Source organism: Salmo salar, chromosome ssa05, assembly GCF_905237065.1.
Source record: "Salmo salar chromosome ssa05, Ssal_v3.1, whole genome shotgun sequence".
Classification (NCBI taxonomy): domain Eukaryota; kingdom Metazoa; phylum Chordata; class Actinopteri; order Salmoniformes; family Salmonidae; genus Salmo; species Salmo salar.
In genome coordinates, this window is record NC_059446.1 from 70302055 (window position 1) to 70309250 (window position 7196).

A 7196-nucleotide genomic window follows, 5' to 3' on the forward strand; every position below is an offset into this window, starting at 1 on the left:
TGGGTAAATTGCTCCTGTCATTGCTGTCTCCCCCCTTTTCCCCCAATCCATGAAATCCTCCTAAATGGATTTAGACCTAGAAATAGACTACATGTATGTTCATGATCAATATTTTCTCTCCAACAGAGGGAGCCCAAACATTAGATAAATTATGTTAATAATTGCTCATGAGAGTTTTACCATTGTTTGTGATTTATGAATCACATTTATTTAAATTAAATTGTGAAATAATTTTTCCATTATCAAATATTTCTAAATGCAAAAAAATGAAATGCACATGATATCATTTTTATTATTGTAAGTATATTTGCATTACAAATCAGTGACAGTAAGACCTGAGTTCCACATTATGTGAATGCAAATGTCTCACTGTCGATCAAATGATCTTCATCTGCTGGATGAGTCGCTCCATGGCCCCACTCTACGTGTCCAACACCATGGAAACTATTTCCAATAATAAAAACTGGTTTTATACATGTTCTCATTATTACCAAAAACAAATCAGTCAAGCTTAGACACATTCTACAGGTAATACTGGTTTTATATGTTGCTAATAGGATCTGATTGGCCACCATTTCAGCACTGAATCTCACTTGCATTTTAGCAGACACTGTTATCCAGAGTGACTTACAGGCGCCATTAGGGTTAATCGCCTTGTTCAAGTGCACAGACAGATTTTTCTCCCAGTCAGCTTGGGGATTTTAACCAGCAACCTTTCAGTTACTGGCCCAACACTCTTAACGACTAGGCTAACTCCCACCCCTTGTGGTCTGTGAGTAGTAGCCATAGACACAATATGACATAATTGATAGTAATAGCAGTGGTTGACTGAAATACAGTGGCTTGCGAAAGTATTCACCCCCCTTGGCATTTGACCTATTTTGTTGTCTTACAACCTGGAATTAAAATAGATTTTTGGGGGGTTTGTATCATTTGATTTACACAACATGCACTTTTAAAATGTAAAATATTTTTTATTGTGAAACAACCAAGAAATAAGACAAAAAAACAGAAAACTTGAGCATGCATAACTATTCACCCCCCCCCAAAAAAAAGTCTGTAGAGCCACCTTTTGCAGCAATTACAGCTGCAAGTCTCAGGATATGTCTCTAATAAGCTTGCCACATCTAGTCACTGGGATTTTTGCCCATTCTTCAAGGCAAAACTGCTCCAGCTCCTTCAAGTTGGATGGGTTCCGCTGGTGTACAGTAATCTTTAAGTCATACCACAGATTCTCAATTGGATTGAGGTCTCGGCTTTGACTAGGCCATTCCAAGACATTTAAATGTTTCCCCTTAAACCACTCGAGTGTTGCTTTAGCAGTATGCGTAGGGTCATCCTAATCAGTCAGGTTTCAAGACTGGGCATTCAACTGAGACTGCTCTTCTCTGTGTCACGGAGGCTCTCCGCACTGCTAAAGCTAACTCTCTCTCCTCTGCTCTCATCCTTCTAGACCTATCTGCTGCCTTTGATACTGTGAACCATCAGATCCTCCTCTCCACCCTCTCCGAGTTGGGCATCTCCGGCGCGGCCCACGCTTGGATTGCGTCCTACCTGACAGGTCGCTCCTACCAGGTGGCGTGGCGAGAATCTGTCTCCGCACCATGCGCTCTCACCACTGGTGTCCCCCAGGGCTCTGTTCTAGGCCCTCTCCTATTCTCGCTATACACCAAGTCACTTGGCTGTCATATCCTCACATGGTCTCTCCTATCATTGCTATGCAGACGACACACAATTAATCTTCTCCTTTCCCCCTTCTGATAACCAGGCGGCGAATCGCATCTCTGCATGTCTGTCAGACATATCAGTGTGGATGACGGATCACCAGCTCAAGCTGAACCTCGGCAAGACGGAGCTGTTCTTCCTCCCGGGGAAGGACTGCCCGTTCCATGATCTCGCCATCACGGTTGACAACTCCTTTGTGTCCTCCTCCCAGAGTGCTAAGAACCTTGGCGTGATCCGGGACAACACCCTGTCGTTCTCCACTAACATCAAGGCGGTGACCCGATCCTGTAGGTTCATGCTCTACAACATTCGCAGAGTACGACCCTGCCTCACACAGGAAGCGGCGCAGGTCCTAATCCAGGCACTTGTCATCTCCCGTCTGGATTACTGCAACTCGCTGTTGGCTGGGCTCCCTGCCTGTGCCATTAAACCCCTACAACTCATCCAGAACGCCGCAGCCCGTCTGGTGTTCAACCTTCCCAAGTTCTCTCACGTCACCCAGCTCCTCCGCTCTCTCCACTGACTTCCAGTTGAAGCTCGCATCCGCTACAAGACCATGGTGATTGCCTACGGAGCTGTGAAGGGAACGGCACCTCCATACCTTCAGGCTCTGATCAGGCCCTACACCCAAACAAGGGCACTGCGTTCATCCACCTCTGGCCTGCTGGCCCCCCTACCTCTGAGGAAGCACAGTTCCCGCTCAGCCCAGTCAAAACTGTTCGCTGCTCTGGCACCCCAATGGTGGAACAAGCTCCCTCACGACGCCAGGACAGCGGAGTCAATCACCACCTTCCGGAGACACCTGAAACCCCACCTCTTTAAGGAATACCTAGGATAGGATAAAGTAATCCTTCTAACCCCCCCCTTAAAAGATTTAGATGCACTATTGTAAAGTGGTTGTTCCACTGGATATCATAAGGTGAATGCACCAATTTGTAAGTCGCTCTGGATAAGAGCGTCTGCTAAATGACTTAAATGTAAATGTAATGTAAATGTCATTGTCCTGCTGGAAGGTGAACCTCTTTCCCAGTCTCAAATCTCAAGACTGAAAAAGTTTCCCTCAAGAATTTCCCTGTATTTAGCGCCATCCATCATTCCATTAATTCTGACCAGTTTCCCAGTCCCTGCCAATGAAAAACATCCCCACAGCATGATGCTGCCACCACCATGCTTCACTGTGGGGATGGTGTTCTGGGGTGATGAGAGGTGTTGGGTTTGCGCCAGACATAGCGTTTTTCTTGATGGCCAAAAAGCTCAATTTTAGTCTCATCTGACCAGAGTACCTTCTTCCATATTTTTGGGGAATCTCCCACATGCCTTTTGGCAAACAAAAAACATGTTTGCTTATTTTTTTCTGGCCACTCTTCTGTAAAGCGCAGCTCTGTGGAGTATACGGCTTAAAGGCGTCCTATGGACAGATACTCCAATCTCCACTGTGGAGTTTTGCAGGTCCTTCAGGGTTTTCTTTGGTCTCTTTGTTGCCTCTCTGATTAATGCCCTTCTTGCCTGAGTTTTTGTGGGCGGCCCTCTCTTGGCAGGTTTGTTGTGGTGCCATATTCTTTCCATTTTTTAATAATGGATTTAATGGTGCTCCGTGGGATGTTCAAAGTTTCTGATATTTTTTTATTACCCAACCCTGATCTGTACTTCTCCACAACTTTGTCCCTGACCTATTTGGAGAGCTCCTTGGTCTTTATAGTGCTTCTTGCTTGGTGGTGCCCCTTGCTTAGTGGTGTTGCAGACTCTGGGGCCTTTCAGAACAGCTGTATATATATATAACTGAGCTCATGTGACTGATCATGTGACACTTAGATTGCACACAGGTGGACTTTATTTAACTAATTATGTGACTTCTGAAGGTAATTGGTTGCACCAGATCTTATTTATGGGCTTCATAGCAAAGTGCGTGAATACATATGCATGCACCACTTTTCTGTTTTCTTTTTGATTTAAAAAAAAAAGAGTTATTTTTTTCATTTCACTTCATCAATTTGGACTATTTTGTGTATGTCTATTACATGAAATCCAAATAAAAATCCATTTAAATTACAGGTTGTAATGCAACAAAATAGGAAAAACGGCAAGGGGGGATAAATATATTTGCAAGGCACTGTAGGTGCCGGTACTGTTTATATTTGGGTGCAGGTGCACCACAATACTTTTGATTTAATAAGAGGAACCGGAACTTAAGCTGTAGAATATTTGAGGCACCGGTAAGCTCCTGCCCAAGTCAAGCACTGAGTAATACTAGTATTTTAACTAGGCAAGTCAGTTAATAACAAATTCTAATTTACAATGACAGCCTACCCTGGGCCAATTGTGCACCACCCTATGAGACTCCCAATCACGCCAGATCTCTTGCACTGAGATGCAGTGCCTTAGACCACTTCACCACTCAGGAGCCCAAATATGAAACCATCGCTTTAAGCTTAAAAGGCCTCAGGCAAAGAGACACAGGAAACTGACAAAAGTGCAGCAGACAATGTGAAAAGGTTATATGCCTGTGCCACATACACACACACTATAGGGATCACATGCTACAACATCCTCAACACACACACCTAGATCAGACCATATATAGAAATGTATCTATATGGATCCATTGTAGACGCTACAAACTTATCTCTGTCACACAAAGGCTACAGCAGAGCACAACCTACTCCCCAGTGGACAAACACACACATACACACCATGTCTGTGGGTGTACAACTGTGTCATATTGATGATTGGAGACATAGGCATAATTACTCTGATAATGAAGAAATTACTCAGAATAGAATTGATAGCAAGGATATGAGCTCCTGTGCCAGATTAAACAGGGTTCAGATGATTACAGATGACTGAAATGATAAGAAACTGTAGCAGACAAGTATGCAAATAATACATTTGTAGGTATTGATATAGTTTAATATCTAGATAGAGCTTGTCATCCCCTTTGATTCCAGCTGTGTCTGACTGTGTCAGTGTGTCAGGTTAGCGGCTGGCTGTGTAGTGTGCTGTGGTGAGCCCATTTCTTCCACCAAACAGAAAAATCGAGAGATGAGGGAGGAAAGAGTGGTTTCACGAGAGACCTATTCAAAGTCACACCTTTAGTGCAAATGGTAAAACTCTGGTTTTAAAATAGATTCAGTATTATTTTTCTCAGAAAAAATAAGTTGGTGTGTACACCAATTTGAAAACACTAAGAATATATTAAATAACCTTTTCAACTCGGTCAAATTCAGTCCTAATATTTGTGTTGTCATTGATATGGTTTGTTTGCTGCTCGCACCATAGTGAACTATAATCACAGCTCATGTGTTTTGTGGTACCAGTTCCTGGAACAACAACATCTATAAAAGAGTTTCCTTTTTATTATTTTTCAGTTCCTGTACCATGTGGAAGTAGTGCACTCAGTCAAACTTGTTACATGTGTAACAACTGCCTTTTTGAAACAATTGCCTTTTTGATATGTTTTGAGAACCTAATATCACAGTTTTCGGTGAAACGAGAAAGATAGACGACAGGCAGGCAGGCGGCAGTGAAAAGAAAGGGGGAGGAAGAGGTGCACATTTAGAGTTTTAAGCGGCACAGTGGTTCAGAGTGAACTAAGGGGGAGAGAGAGAGGTTCCCTTATGACTCATCTTTGACATGAAGAATAACAATAATAATGCATTTTATTTTCATTGTTTTTCACAACACTCAGTCACTTTACATACACAAGAAAATCAGCAGAATAAAAAGCAATACAATCACACAAAGTAAGTCAGTATATAAAAGTAGACTAACCATTGAGAACACAAACCATGATGACAGACCAACCATGGAGAACACTAAACATGATGACAGACTAACCATGGAGAACACTAAACATGATGACAGACTAACCATGGAGAACACTAAACATGATGACAGACTAACCATGGAGAACACTAAACATGATGACAGACTAACCATGGAGAACACTAAACATGATGACAGACTAACCATGGAGAACACTAAACATGATGGCAAACTAACCATGGAGAACACTAAACATGATGACAGACTAACCATGGAGAACACTAAACATGATGACAGACTAACCATGGAGAACACTAAACATGATGACAGACTAACCATGGAGAACACTAAACATGATGACAGACCAACCATGGAGAACACTAAACATGATGGCAAACTAACCATGGAGAACACTAAACATGATGACAGACTAACCATGGAGAACACTAAACATGATGACAGACTAACCAGGGAGAACATTAAACATTATGACAGACTAACCAGGGAGAACACTAAACATGATGACAGACTAACCATGGAGAACACTAAACATGATGACAGACTAACCATGGAGAACACTAAACATGATGACAGACTAACCATGGAGAACACTAAACAGGATGGCAAACTAACCATGGAGAACACTAAACATGATGACAGACTAACCATGGAGAACACTAAACATGATGACAGACTAACCATGGAGAACACTAAACATGATGACAGACTAACCATGGAGAACACTAAACATGATGACAGACTAACCATGGAGAACACTAAACATGATGACAGACTAACCATGGAGAACACTAAACATGATGACAAACTAACCATGGAGAACACTAAACATGATGACAGACTAACCATGGAGAACATTAAACATTATGACAGACTAACCAGGGAGAACACTAAACATGATGACAGACTAACCATGGAGAACACTAAACACGATGACAGACTAACCATGGAGAACACTAAACATGATGACAGACTAACCATGGAGAACACTAAACATGATGACAGACTAACCAGGGAAGTGAACTACAGAGGATAAAATCTAAGACAACAGAGAATCCGGGTAAGCCTGTGGGAAGAGGTGTGCCATCTAGAACCTAAAAGGCTTACTCGGCTGTCCCCGTAGGATAACCCTTTTTGATTCCAGGTAGAACACTTTTGGCTTCAGTTAGAACCCTATTGGGTTCCATATAGAACCCTTTCCCTAGAGGGTTCTACATGGAACCCAAAAGTTCTACCTGGAACCAAAAAGGATTCTCCTATGGGGACAGCCGAATAACAATTTTTTTTCTAAGAGTGTAGGACTTGAATATGTGTATGGAATGTGAGGCTCTCACATGGAGAGGGAGTTCCAGAGTTGGCTAAAAGCCTGGTCTCCAATGGAGCGGAGCCTGGTGTGAGGGATGATGAGGCGGCCAGTGTCAGAGGAGCTCAGTGAACAGGTGGGAGTGTAGGCATAGCATAGGCACAGGAAAACATGTTTTGCATGACCTACAGATGGCTATATCCGGTCAGCTAATAAAGGACTAGCAAAGGCTGTAAAAAAAAAAAGAATATATATTTTTTTTTTCTGAGAAAAATAATACTGAATCTATTTTAAAACCAAAGTTTTACCATTTGCACTGAAGATATGACTTTGAATAGGTCTCTCGTAAAACCACTCTTTCCTCCCTCATCTCTTGATTTTTCTGTTT